We start from the raw sequence: 12,753 nt of genomic DNA, 5'->3' as shown, positions 1-12,753 counted from the left end.
ATTTTATTTTCCAGGCATCCAGAGCTGCTTCTCTGACCCTCTGGTTTCTTGGCCCAGCTGATAAGATAACCCCTATTTGTCTGTTTGAATTTCCATGATTTGGTAGCTTCTGTACTGTTTATCTCATTAGTTTTCTTTCACTAACTACTTTGATTTTAGCTTCTCAACTAAGAAACTTGGAGTCTTTCTACTTACAAGTTAATCCTAATGATCATTACAAATTCTGGCACCTGAGGTTAAGATTTTAGATCCCTGAACTCATTTTATTTACTGGTAAATGCAAAATTAGGAGAGCTACGTCTGCAGCTCTGGGGCACATTGGCTGGCATTTTTGCTTTAGGGGTATTTTTGGACATTGTCTCTTTGCTCCTTTTAGTTAGACTACCATCAGTGACCAATTAATTTCTTAAACAGAATAGCTTATCTTCAGCAAGTAAGTGCTCTGAGAAACCTTCAGGGTTTAGCCAGATATTCTGTCATCTTGGGCATGGCCTGTGTGGTTGTACTGGGCTTTGTGCTCGCTCTACACTTGAGTTTTAATGAAATGCAGTCACCATCTTTATATTCTTAATTTTACCTTTAAATTTGTGTTTTAGAAATGAAGTCTGATGGGACCATAGAGGATGCAGAAGGTCTTGGAGCCTGCTTCACACAGGGTCCTGCCTCTTGTCATGAGGCTCCTCCCTGGGACAGGTTCTCAGCTGCTCAATTCCCCTGCCTCTGCCTGGAGATCACTGTCCACCATGGTGGGCTGGGTACAGGTTTGGGGAGAGTCAGAGGCAGGTGTGCAAACCCCATGTGCTGAGTTGGGGATGTTGGAGAGAGTTGGGGACTTCATGCCTATGAAGATCTATGCTTGCCTAATGAGTATCTCTGTGCCCAAAGAAGCAGGACATTAAGTAGCAAAAACAAAAAAAACACCATGACAGGTTGAGAAAAAGACTTCAGAAGAAAAGAAAAAATATTTTTTTATTTTTCTTTTTGAATAAGAAGCCCCACATTTTCATTTTTCACTGTGCCCTGAAAGTTAGGTAGCCAATCCTGCAGGAGTTGTACCTCTAAGGAGGTGCAGGGGTTTTTTATTTTTTAGCATCTTACAGAGTCTGTGATGCTGCTGCAGGTATTCCTGTCCTAATAAGCAAGACTTGAGCACTAGTCAGGGGTTCCATGGCCTCCAGAGGCTGTCGCAGGGTCAGGTCTCCAACAGCTCTGTGAAGTGGTAGGTCATCCACTGTTAGGCTCTTCAAGGCCTGTGACCCAGCTGCTTCTTCCCTGTAGCACACTTATTATGGAATTACATTATGTGGTATGCACATCATGTCTATTACTGCTTCTCATTATAAAGGCAGGGATGATGCAAACATATCTTTGTGGGATTTACCCAGTAAAGTTGAATTCCTAGATAATTCCCAGTACTATGATAAAGGACTGAAAAGTTAAGTGAAATTCTTGCTGGCTTGTTTCTACATATATTTTCTTCCTATTTTTTTATTATTTAGTTACATAATATTTATATAAATTATAACTTAGTGCCACATCAGAACATTGAATTGCCATTTCAGTGACTAGTCTTCAGCCTGGTCATTACAGCTGCACTGAGTGCCCAGCTCTTTGAAGTAGGTTGGTAATCCACACCCGGAACGAGTCTTGGGTTCCTTTTCAAGTCCATCTAGGTAAATATTTGTGTTCAATATGACGCAGGTTCTCCCTAGGGAAGTTAAGCTGGGAGGTTCAGTTTAGTTCTGTTTAGCAGGGAGTTATCATTAACTTTGGCTTGTTTCTCCTTCTAAAGAAAATAGTCACTATGGACAATCCTGATTGAGGTTGTGTATACTCACTGCCAAAGTGAAAAGTCTCATTGTGTTCAATGCAGGAACTTTTAATTCCACACAATGTCTCTGAAAGAAATTAAAAGCAAACTGTTCTATTCTCGGTTTTAGCAAATTGGTTCAAAACATATTGCATAATGCCTACCAAACAGCCCTGAGAAAGATTTCCAAATAAGGTCACAAAGCCAGTGTGGCACTTTAGTATCCCATGTTTGGTTAAAAAACCTGGGTTCTAACTAACCCTTGCCCTGTTGTTGATGAGTTGTAGAAAGAAAGATGACATATGAGAAAGGGACTGTCAGAGTCTGGGACAGAGTAGGTATTTAATAACATTCGTTAAAGGGTCTTAAAATAACTTCAAAATTTTTATTTTGTAATTGGCAAATAAAAATTGTATGTAGTTATGGTTAACAGCATCATGTTTTGAAATATGTATGCATTGTAGAATGACTAAATCAAACTCATTAACATATGCATTATTGCACATACTTTTTCGTGTAGTAAGAACATTTAAAATCTACTCTCGGCAATTTTAAAGTGTACTACACATTGTTATTGACTATGTATAGTACCATATAAATTTCTTGAACTTATTCCTCCTTATCTAATTTAAATTTTTTATCCCTTGACCCTTTGACCAACATATTCCTAATCCTGTTCCTCCCTTCCCCCAGCCCCTAGAAATCACCATTCTACTCTCTGCTTCTATAAGTTCAACTTTTTTAGATTCCACATAAAAGTGAGATAATATGGTATTTCCCTTTCTGTGCTTGGTTAAAATAACTTTTGTTTTGTGTGCTTTAAAAATCTCACTTAAATTCTAATTATCTACCAAAATGGAAGAAGCGTATATGTTATTTAATAATACGATTGATGCTATATTTAAAGTAATAATTTGTTTACGTGAATCTAATTGCATGCATAATGGAGGGGTACTACACTCTCATTTTGCCATTTAGTGTACAGTTTCCACAGGCAGCAACAATAGAGACTGGTGTTTCCCACTGGTGAGCTCCAGTCTGCCAAATGCGTCACAGAGCCTAGCTCTTCAGAAGCCACATGGCTGTAGAGTCTCAGTGGCTCCCAGTGGTGCTCAACAAGAAAGCTCACACGGAGCCTCCTCACCAACCACCATTCATCTCCTACCACTCAGCAGTAAGCAGAAGCTTCAAATGTAGAGAGCAAGCTGCCACCGGTCACCAGGGAAACCACAAAAGTAACTTGGAAAGCAAATGTGGCTTCTTCTAGGTAAGATAGGTCTTAAGGCTCTAGCTTCAAAGTACCAAAATAAAGAAAGCTTCCCATAGCAAATTAATTTTAAGAAAAACACAATGAACATTCCATATGTGACATTAGAAATCTGTTAATTTATAGTAGGTTGGAAAGTATGAAATTGCCAAGATTCAATTGTTTCTGATCTAAAACATAGCAGGTTAATATGATTCTATTAGGTAATAGTCACATACATTTACCATATAACAATTTGTTTTGCTAATCTTGCACATCAGCTGAATCCTAAATCATACCTTGTTTCAGTATAATTTTAGTATTAATTATATCTTTGGACAGAAAGTGTCATTGAGTTTTGTACTATACTATGGCATCTTGTGCTTTTTTTTTTTTGTCTTAAACATTCAAGTCATATTAGTTTTTACTTTTATTAATTTTTTTTTTTTTTTGGTAGAGACAGGATTTTTCCATGTTGCCCAGTCTGGTCTTGACCTCCTGGGCTCCGGTGATCCACTCGCCTCCAAGTCATACTAGTTATTAATGAACTGGAATGATTTATAATTTGAAATCCTCATAGGGAAACTCACTGTTATACCCAGAATACTGTCCATAATTTGACTAGGACCCTTATTATCTGGACTTGCCAAATAAGGATGCTCCTAGTAGTGGAAAGTTCAAATCTGTAATGTTTTGAAATGTTCCTAAAGTGATGATTACCTAGTGAAGGGCTGTCTGATTTAAAGCTACACATAACAAAGCTATTTCCACTTGATTTTGCTCCTGATTAAAGAGCCAGAGAAAATGACACCCATCTGAGAATCATTTCACCATTAGCCAGAAAAAGCATGTACCATTTTCAGAATGCTGGCCAGTAAGAGTCTTTCATCGGTGCCAGAAGCTTGGGATCCAAAGCGATCTTTGTGTTTTTTTGTCTTTGACGTTTCCCTTTAGAGATAGTAAAGCTTAATCTTCTCTTCTATGCATAAGTGTATGTCATCAGTTATTACAAATATTGGGCTGACGTTATCAGCAAGGTCTACAGACAAACTGACAGATAATTTAGCTTCAACTGCTAACCCACACTAATCATCCATCCAGTTACCTAAAGATGAATGACTGCAGTGTGCCATCTGGGAATATGAATGTTGTATTGTTATTTGCATTGGGAGGCTCTTCATAAAAAGCTTTATTATTTTACAGAGGAAATGCCAGCTCTAAAGAGAATAGGGTCCTCTTTACTCTTTTCTTTCTACCTGATTGTCACCAAATGTCTGGCCTTGGCTCTTTGTACCTTCGCTGAGAAAATGAAGAAGTTAAAGGAGGCTTATGAAAAGTTGGTAATGGTATAAGGAAAAGACTAGATTTCTTTCCCATACCTTTATGTACTGTAGCCCCCAGCATGATTCCAAGAGGCCTAGCATTTTGATGTCAGAAGGAGAGGTTATCTAACAAGAGGAACATTCCAATCAATGTGTCTTTTACTGTGGACAAAAAAGTATTATATATGAACCTTCAAAAGAAGGAAATGCACGTAGAGAAAATAATATTCCATATACTAGACTCTACTATTTATACTAATACAATACAGTTGTCTGATCTCAGGAAGTAACCAAATTTCTCTTTGCTTCAATTTCCTTATTCCTAAAATAGGGATTCAATAATAACTACCTCATAGGTGGATGAAAAGATTAAATGAGTTAATATATGTAAAGTTCTTAGAACAGAATCAACAAATTATGGCCCATAAGCCAAATTCATCCAGCAGCCGGATTTTTTTTTTTTTATAATGATCCATGAACTAAGAATTAAAATGAAATGTTTTAAATGATTGTATTTGAAGTGGTTGTATAGGAACTTACATAATATCTTCAATTTTGCCTTTTGGTCCATAAAGCCTAAAATGTTTATTATCTTAAAGAGAAAATTTGCTGATCCCTGGCATAGGACAGTGCTGACACATGGTGAATACTTTTAAAGTATGCACTAGCTATTATTAATAGTATTCCTTACTACACTACATTATACCATATAAAATTATGATCATGCTCTCTAAATGAATTGCTAAAGTCAAGAAAAAGGGCCCAAGTGTCAAGTGACACTTCATCCAGGCTTTTCTGTAGGCTCAGGACCACCTCAGTTCTCAATCCTTCAAAAGGTACTGTGGTTCAGTGAGAGTTCACTCAAGACTAGTGCCCAGATTCCAGAGGAGGATTTCTATCCCTATAGATTACTTATTTATTAAACATTTGCTCAGTGGTCTCTGTGTCTTTTGTTTCTGATGGGTTCATCAGGAAATAGAGTTCACAGCTTGACACAAGAGTATCTAGGTTTCTTCTCTAAGAATAAAAGGTACATGGTGCAGGCCTCCTTGGGTTCTTTTTTAATAAATTAAAATAAATTACAATATAGATGGGGTCTTGCTATGTTGACCAGGCTGGTCTTGAACTGCTGGCCTCAAGTGATCCTCCCATCTTGGCTTTCCAAAATGCTGGGATTATAGACATGAGCCACCATGCTCGGCCAACCCTTGGGTTCTTTATTTGGTTAATTTTAAGGTAGAGAATATCTCTAAAATAATTTTAGTCAATTTACATTTTAAAAGTTCCATCAAGAGAGTCAATGTCTTAACTTCATCATGTTAATAGTCAGTTGATTAATAGACCACTTATTAGTTAACAGACCCCTTACAGACATCTATTTCTGATATTGTATATTCAAATTAGCAAAGCATTGGTTACTGATCAAGATACAAGGAACAGCCCTCTTGTAGCACCAACTTTGGATTATGGACTTTCTGAATAGAACACCAGTATGTCATTTAATCTGGATAACACTCGGGTTACAGTTTGGTTTAAGTAATCCACTTTAGGTCACATTGCATATGCTGAGTTGTTTAAATTATAGACATTGAAAATTACCTCTTTAGAAAATATTTGTTATATGACCTTTGTGTCTAAACTTGACAGCATCTAGATTTCTGCTGATTTGTTTATAGTTCTTATATTAATTCAAAGTGGCATGTTTTATCTTTAAAAAGCAGAAAATTAAATAGTCTTTTGAAAGACTAATAATTCTATATTTAACAATCAATAGCTTTTAAAGTGCACAGCACTACACCTGGGACACAGAGTATATTTTAAAGAACACATTGCAGTCTCTTCTGAAGAGAATCTGTTATTATTTCAAAGTACATTTGATATTCAGATGTGTGTATGCGTGTGTGTGCATTGGAGAGGTGAAGTGGGTAGTGGATTGAAGGAAGAAAGACAACAGGGAAAGATATGTTGGAATGTTTTAGACAAGATATATGCATGCCTCAGAGCTGAAGACACAAGATACTGAAGATAGCATAGTGTATAGACTGTTAAGTTGTAGCCAGGTTTTCATATGTATTCTCATTATGCTTTATCTAGATTATAAGTTCCTGGCATCAAGAACCTTGCCTTATGCTCCTTTTACCTGCATAGTCTCAAACAGTCCCTGGGTATTCAAAACTCATCAGTAAGGCTCAATAATACAAATACCCATTAACAGTACAATGGACAAATTAATAAATTATACAGCAATATAAAAGAATAAACTACTGCTATAAACAACAGGAAGAAACTGCACAGACATATTAATTAATAAAATATACCCAAATTCCATTTTTATGAAGTTCAAGAGTAGGAAAGCTTATTCTATGGTAATAGAAGCCAGAAGAAGTGGTTAACTCAGGAAGTATTGACTCAGAAGGGATAAGAAACATCTTTCTAGGGTGTTAGAAATATTTTTATCTTGATCTGCATGGTGATTACATTAGTGTGTGTATATGTGTGTGTATGTGTATACATGTATATATATTGATATGTATGCTTAAGATTTGTGCACTTTATACATTCTATATTTCAATAAAAACAAAATAAAATGAAAAATTAAAGCACCATCTTTGTTGATCTAGGGTTGTGGTGGAAAAATTGCTGAGAATAGTACATATGGAGAAATGATATATTTTTACTGAATCAGAGGGTGAGTTGAATAAATGTGATATTTGAAATAAAAGGCAATATTGGAAATGGATTCATTCATTTTAAACAAATTTTTAACTTTTACTTTAGACACAGGGGGTATATGTCCAGGTTTATTACCTGGGTACATTGTGTGATGCTGAGGTTTAGAGTACCAATCCCATCACCCTGGTGGTGAGAATAGTACCCCATAGGTAGTTTCTTAACCCACTCTCCCCACTCTACCCTTTAGTAGATTCTAGTAGTTCGGTGTCTATTGTTACCATATTTATGTCTATGTGTGCTCAGTGCTTAGCTCCCACTTATAAATGAGAAAATGCAGTATTTGGTTTTCTATTTTTGCATTAATTTGCTTAGGATTTTGGCCTTCAGCTCCATCCATGTTGCTGTAAAGGACACAATTTCATTCTTTTTAATGGTTGCATAATATTCCATGGTGTATAGTATTCCATGGTATATAAGAAAATATACATTTTCTTTAGCCCATCTACCATTGATTGACAGCTAGGTGATTCCATGTCTTTGCTATTGTGAATAGTGCAGAGATGGACATACAAGTGCATGTATATTTTTGTAGAACAATTTGTTTCTTTTGGATAAATGCCCAGTAATGAGATTGCAGGGTAGCGCTGTTTAAGTTCTTGGAAAAATCTCCAGGTGTTTTCCACAGTGGCTGGACTAATTTACATTCCAAGGTATAAGTGTATACATGACAACTTATAAGCATTCTCGTATCTCAGCAGGCTGGCCAGCACCTGTTGTTTTTTTAAATTTTTTAATAGTAGCCGTTCTGACTAGTGTGAGATGATATCTCACTGTGGTTTTGATTTGCATTTCTCTGATTAGTGATGCTGAGCATTTTTTCATGTTTGTTGGACACTTGTATGTATGTCATCTTTTGAGAAGTGTCTGTTGTTCTTTGCCCATTTTAAAAATGGGGTTATTTGTTGTTTGCTTATTGAATTGTTTGAGTTCCCCGTAGATTCTGGATATTAGGCTTTTGTCAGATGCAGAGTTTATGAACATTTTTCATTCTGTAGATTGTCTGTTTACTCTGTTGACAGTTTCTTTTGCTGTGCAGAAGCTCTTTAGTTTAGGCCCCACTTGTCTATTTTTTTGTTTTATTGCAGTTGCTGTTGGGAACTTAGTCAAAAATTCTTTGTCAAGGCTATGTCAAGAAGACTATTTCTAGGTTGTCTTCCAGAATTTTATTTTATTTTATTTTATTTTGAGATAGAGTTTCACTCTTGTCGCACAGGCTGGAGTGCAGTGGCGTGAGATCTCAGCTCACTGCAACCTCCACCTCCTGGGTTCAAGCGATTCTCCTGCCTCAGCCTCCCAAGTAGCTGGGATTACAGGTAGCCTGCCACCACATCTGGCTAATTTTTTGTATTTTTAGTAGAGATGGGGTTTTGCTCTGTTGGGCAGGCTGGGCTGGAACTCCTGACCTCAGGTAATCCGTCCACCTTGGCCTCCCAAAGTGCTGGGATTACAGGAGTGAGCCATTGTGCCCAGCTGTCTTCCAGAATTTTTATAGTTTGAGGTATTACATTTAAATCTTCAATCCATTTTGAATTAATTTTTTTGTATGTGGTGAAAGGTAGGGGTCCAATTTCATTTTCTGCATATGACTAGTCAGTTATTCTAGCACCATTTATTGAATACGGAGTCCTTTGCCCATTGTTTGTTTTTGTCTGCCTTATCAAAGATCAGATGGTTTTAGGTGTGCAGCTTTATCTGAGTTTTGTATCCTGTTCCATTGGCTTATGTGTCTGTTTTTGTCCCAGTACCATGCTGGTTTGGTTACTGTGGCTTTATAGTATAGTTTGAAGTTGAGTAGTGTGATGCCTCTGACTTTTTTGTTTGTTTGTTTGTTTGTTTAGGATTGCTTTCGCTATTTAGACTCTTTTTTGGTTCCATGTGAATTTTAGAATGTATTTTTCTAATTCTCTGAAGAATGATGTTGGTAGTTTGATAGGAATAGCACTGAATCTGTAAATTGCTTTGGGTAGTAGGGCCATTTTTATGGTATTGATTCTTCCAACCCATGAACACGGAATGTTTTTCCATTTGTGTCACCTCTGATTTATTTCAGCAGTGTTTTGTAGTCATTTCAAAATGACATCTGGAGTGAATTAAGCATTGTTTCTTGGACTGAGGACTTTCATTGTTAAAATGGGAGAAGGTAAATGAATTATGAATAGTTTCAGCAAGTTCACAACTTGTTGTTCCATATATAAGCAATAATGTAAACCATTGTATAACATTTTAAACAGAAGTTCATCTATAACCTTATGTGTTGTTGCTTAAGATTCTAAGTGGAAAGTGGAAAGTGGGCTGAGTTAGGAAACTGAGAACAAAACGTATGTTTTAGTCTCAAATGGAATGCCGAAATGATTTTATGTGTGCTGTTTAACAGGCGTGTTTTTATAAAGATAATCCCAGAAAATATTTAGAAGTGTAGAGTACTGAATTGGAGGATGTTTTCAAACCTGAGTGTGAGCAAGAATCAGCATGAAGGCCAAGAAACACAGTCAACTAGCTGATTTCCTCAATTAGTTTGGTCAGGAGCAGTCTTTTAGAAATTTATCTTCCTTCTTTAGAGAATCATTGGTATTCATCTGTAGTGATTGACACTGGTTAAAGTCAAACAGTCACAAATGGTCTAAGGAGTATAAGGTTTTGTTGTTCATTTTTTTCCCGGAAATACTTACTATTTAAAATCTTTGGCTGGGCATGGTGGCTCATGCCTATAATCCCAGCACTTTGGGAGGCCAAGGTGGGTGGATTACTTGAGGTCAGGAGTTTGAGACCAGTGTGAACAACACGGCAAAATCCCATCTCTACTAAAAATACAAAAATTATCCAGGCATGCTGGCACATACCTGTAGTCCCAGCTACTTGGGAGTTTGAGGCACAGGAATCACTTGAACCTGGGATGGGAAGTTGCAGTGATCTCTACCAGAGATCATGCCACTGCACTTCAGCCTGGTCGACGGAGCAAGACTCTCTCTCAAAAAAATAAATAAAATAAAATAAAATCTTTAACATGAGGAGGGCCATAGACTGTGGGACCCAGTACAAAATAAAAGTGCAGGGCCTCTTGTTTAAAAAGGAAAATCTTCAAGGTAGTAACAGCAGAGCAGGAAACTAAGTATAGAGTGCTTCTATAAACATGGGGCCCTGTGCAGTTGCATCAGTCCCATGCCCTTGGAGCTGGCTGTTTCCTAACACTGCATTCGAACTGTTTGTGACCATGGCCCTGGCATACTCTGCAACCTCATCATCTACCTCCTTTCCACATGCTCTGCTCCAGCTATTTCACATGGCTTGCAGTTCTTAGGACACTTCATGTTAGCTCGTGTGTCCATGGCTTTATGCATATGGTTCATTTTCTTCCCAGAATTTTCTTCACTACCAAGCCTGACTGATATAGTCTATTCATTTTTGTCCATTAACTCCCCTGAGAGTTATCCTATCCTTTGTTGAGCCATCTCTGATCTTGTGAAGTCTTTATTATTATGCTTTATATATTTTATTGTATTTTTGTTTACTTGTTTCTCTTCTAAAATATGAGTTCATTGCAGTGAGAAATTGTTTTATTTACTTCATTGCCTAGCCCAGAGCAGATATTTAATAAATATTTATTTGTAAATGGACAAAGGGGTAAAATTCTAAACATACAATATAAAGGTAAGCTATATTTAAAATAAGTACAAATTTTAATTGAAATAGTGTGACATACTTAAAAAATTTAAAAAAATAAGGAGCGACTAGACTTAGTGTTTTCAATTTTTCTCATTTCTTATTCAATTAATCTTAGATATATACATATATTTTTAAAATTATTTATTTTTGAGACAGTCTTATTCTGTCGCCGAGGCTGGAATGCAGTGGTACAGTCTCCGCTCACTGCAACACCCACCTCCTGAGTTCCAGTGATTCTCATGCCTCAGCGTCCCGTAGCTGGAACTACAGGCACGTGCCACCACGCCTGGACAATTTTTGTATTTTTAGTAGAGATGGGATTTGCCATGTTGCTCAGGTTGGTCTCAAACTCCCATCCTAGGAACTGCAAACGATCCACCCACCTCAGCCTCCCAAAGTGCTGGGATTACAGGCATGAGACACTGCACCTGGCCAATCTTTAATAATTTTTATATTCAACTTGGTAAAATAATTTGACCTCATTCTTACACTCTGGTTTACTCTATTTTTACTTTCACATTTTTGTCTTTTAGTTCCACTTCACATAAATAAGATGACAAGGGAGTTATTAGGAGTGATGTTTTGGAATAAACTTTTCTCAGAGATTACTATATCCTGAATGAATAAATGAACCAATAACTGAATGCTAACAGTAGCTGGACTAGCAATAATTGCTTTCCTTACGTTTTTATATATAGAATAGTTTTTTATTGTTATTTCCATACACCATGGCCAAATTCTTTCTTGTTCCTTTGCAATAATTTCCACCAACTGCTGGAAAGTTAACAGGTATGAACTGAAATATAAACTGCAGTTTCTCTAGAGTTTTGTGCTGCCTTTTCACTCAGTGAGACATTACTTTCCAGTCCCAAGGGTCAAGATCATGAATCATTTTATTATTTTATTTCCTCTTTTTTCTTTTTCAGAAAAGTAATTCATCTGAGAAGGCCGACACCCTCTGGGCACTATAAAAAGCTCTGTTTAATAGCAAGCAAAATGAAGAAGGGAGGAGACACCCTTAGCTGAGTAAAGGGCAGACTGAGGATATTTCTGGCCCTGACTGTAGTCTGTAAGAAAACAGAAAAACAGAAACAAGTGGAAATATAATGAGGAGTAAGCCTCATCCAGACAGTGGTAACCAGGAGTAAGGATAGTCACACAGAGAGCTGTAGTCCTCAAAGCAAGACTGTTCCAAGTCATGTTTATTGAGCATTCACAATTTCAGAGACCTGGTCTCAGAGCTGCTGGAGCTGAGATCCCAAGAAAACAAATGAACAGAGTGATCACCACATGATGTTTTCTCACATTTATTTCATCCGTTATTCCAGGGTGGGAAAGGTGTACTGATAATGATTATGGTAGGTAGGAAAACACTTTAAACTTAAGTTTCATGAGAGAATTGAGGTAATCATCGGGGAAAAAAGGGCGTGGGAGAGAATTATGCTAAGCATATTGGATGGGATGGAAAAAATAAGAGTTTGAAGAAAGTGAGGGTTATTTTATTAAACAAGTGAACATAGATTTTTTCTTGTTTTGTGATCAATTCAAAAGCTTTTGCTTTTCACATGTGAACCTTTTTTAAAACTTTTATTTTAGGTTTAGGCGTACATATGCAGGTTTGTGATATAGGTAAATTGCATGTCACGGGGGTTTAGTGTACAGATTATTTTGTCATCCAGGTAGTAAGTGTAGTACCTGAGAGGTAGTTTTTTGATCCTCTCCCTCCTCCCCACCTCCACCCTCAAGTATGCCCTGGTGTCTGTTGTTCCCTCCTTTGTGTCCATGTGTGTTCAATATTTAGCTCCCATTTATAAGTGAGAACATGCAGTATTTGATTTTCTGTTCTTGCGTTAGTTTCCTTAAGATAATGTGTGAGCTGATATTTGAGAAGGAAAATTAAAGAATGGAATGGAGGAAAATAATATCAGTAGGAAAGCCTGAAAACAAATTGGGACAACTACTTTTATTCATTCATTCCC

General features: G+C 36.9%; 2 long non-coding RNA genes across 3 annotated transcripts in view; one reads left to right on the top strand and one right to left on the bottom strand.

Annotated features, from left to right (window-relative positions):
* LOC110743116 overlaps positions 1-12,753 on the top strand; it is a 123,516-nt gene that overhangs the window by 21,044 nt on the left and 89,719 nt on the right. The window lies entirely within an intron of this gene.
* The window catches only part of LOC103883816, a 67,733-nt gene continuing 56,140 nt past the window's right edge, over positions 1,161-12,753 (bottom strand). For both annotated transcript variants that reach the window (XR_002521630.2, XR_002521632.2), the window contains one exon: positions 1,161-1,898. This is a non-coding gene — a long non-coding RNA (uncharacterized LOC103883816). The remainder of the gene's footprint in view (positions 1,899-12,753) is intronic.

Source organism: Papio anubis, chromosome 6, assembly GCF_008728515.1.
Source record: "Papio anubis isolate 15944 chromosome 6, Panubis1.0, whole genome shotgun sequence".
Taxonomy (NCBI): Eukaryota; Metazoa; Chordata; class Mammalia; order Primates; family Cercopithecidae; genus Papio; species Papio anubis.
The sequence above is the reverse complement of the archived record's forward strand: the minus strand, read 5'-3'. Positions and strand labels throughout refer to the sequence as shown.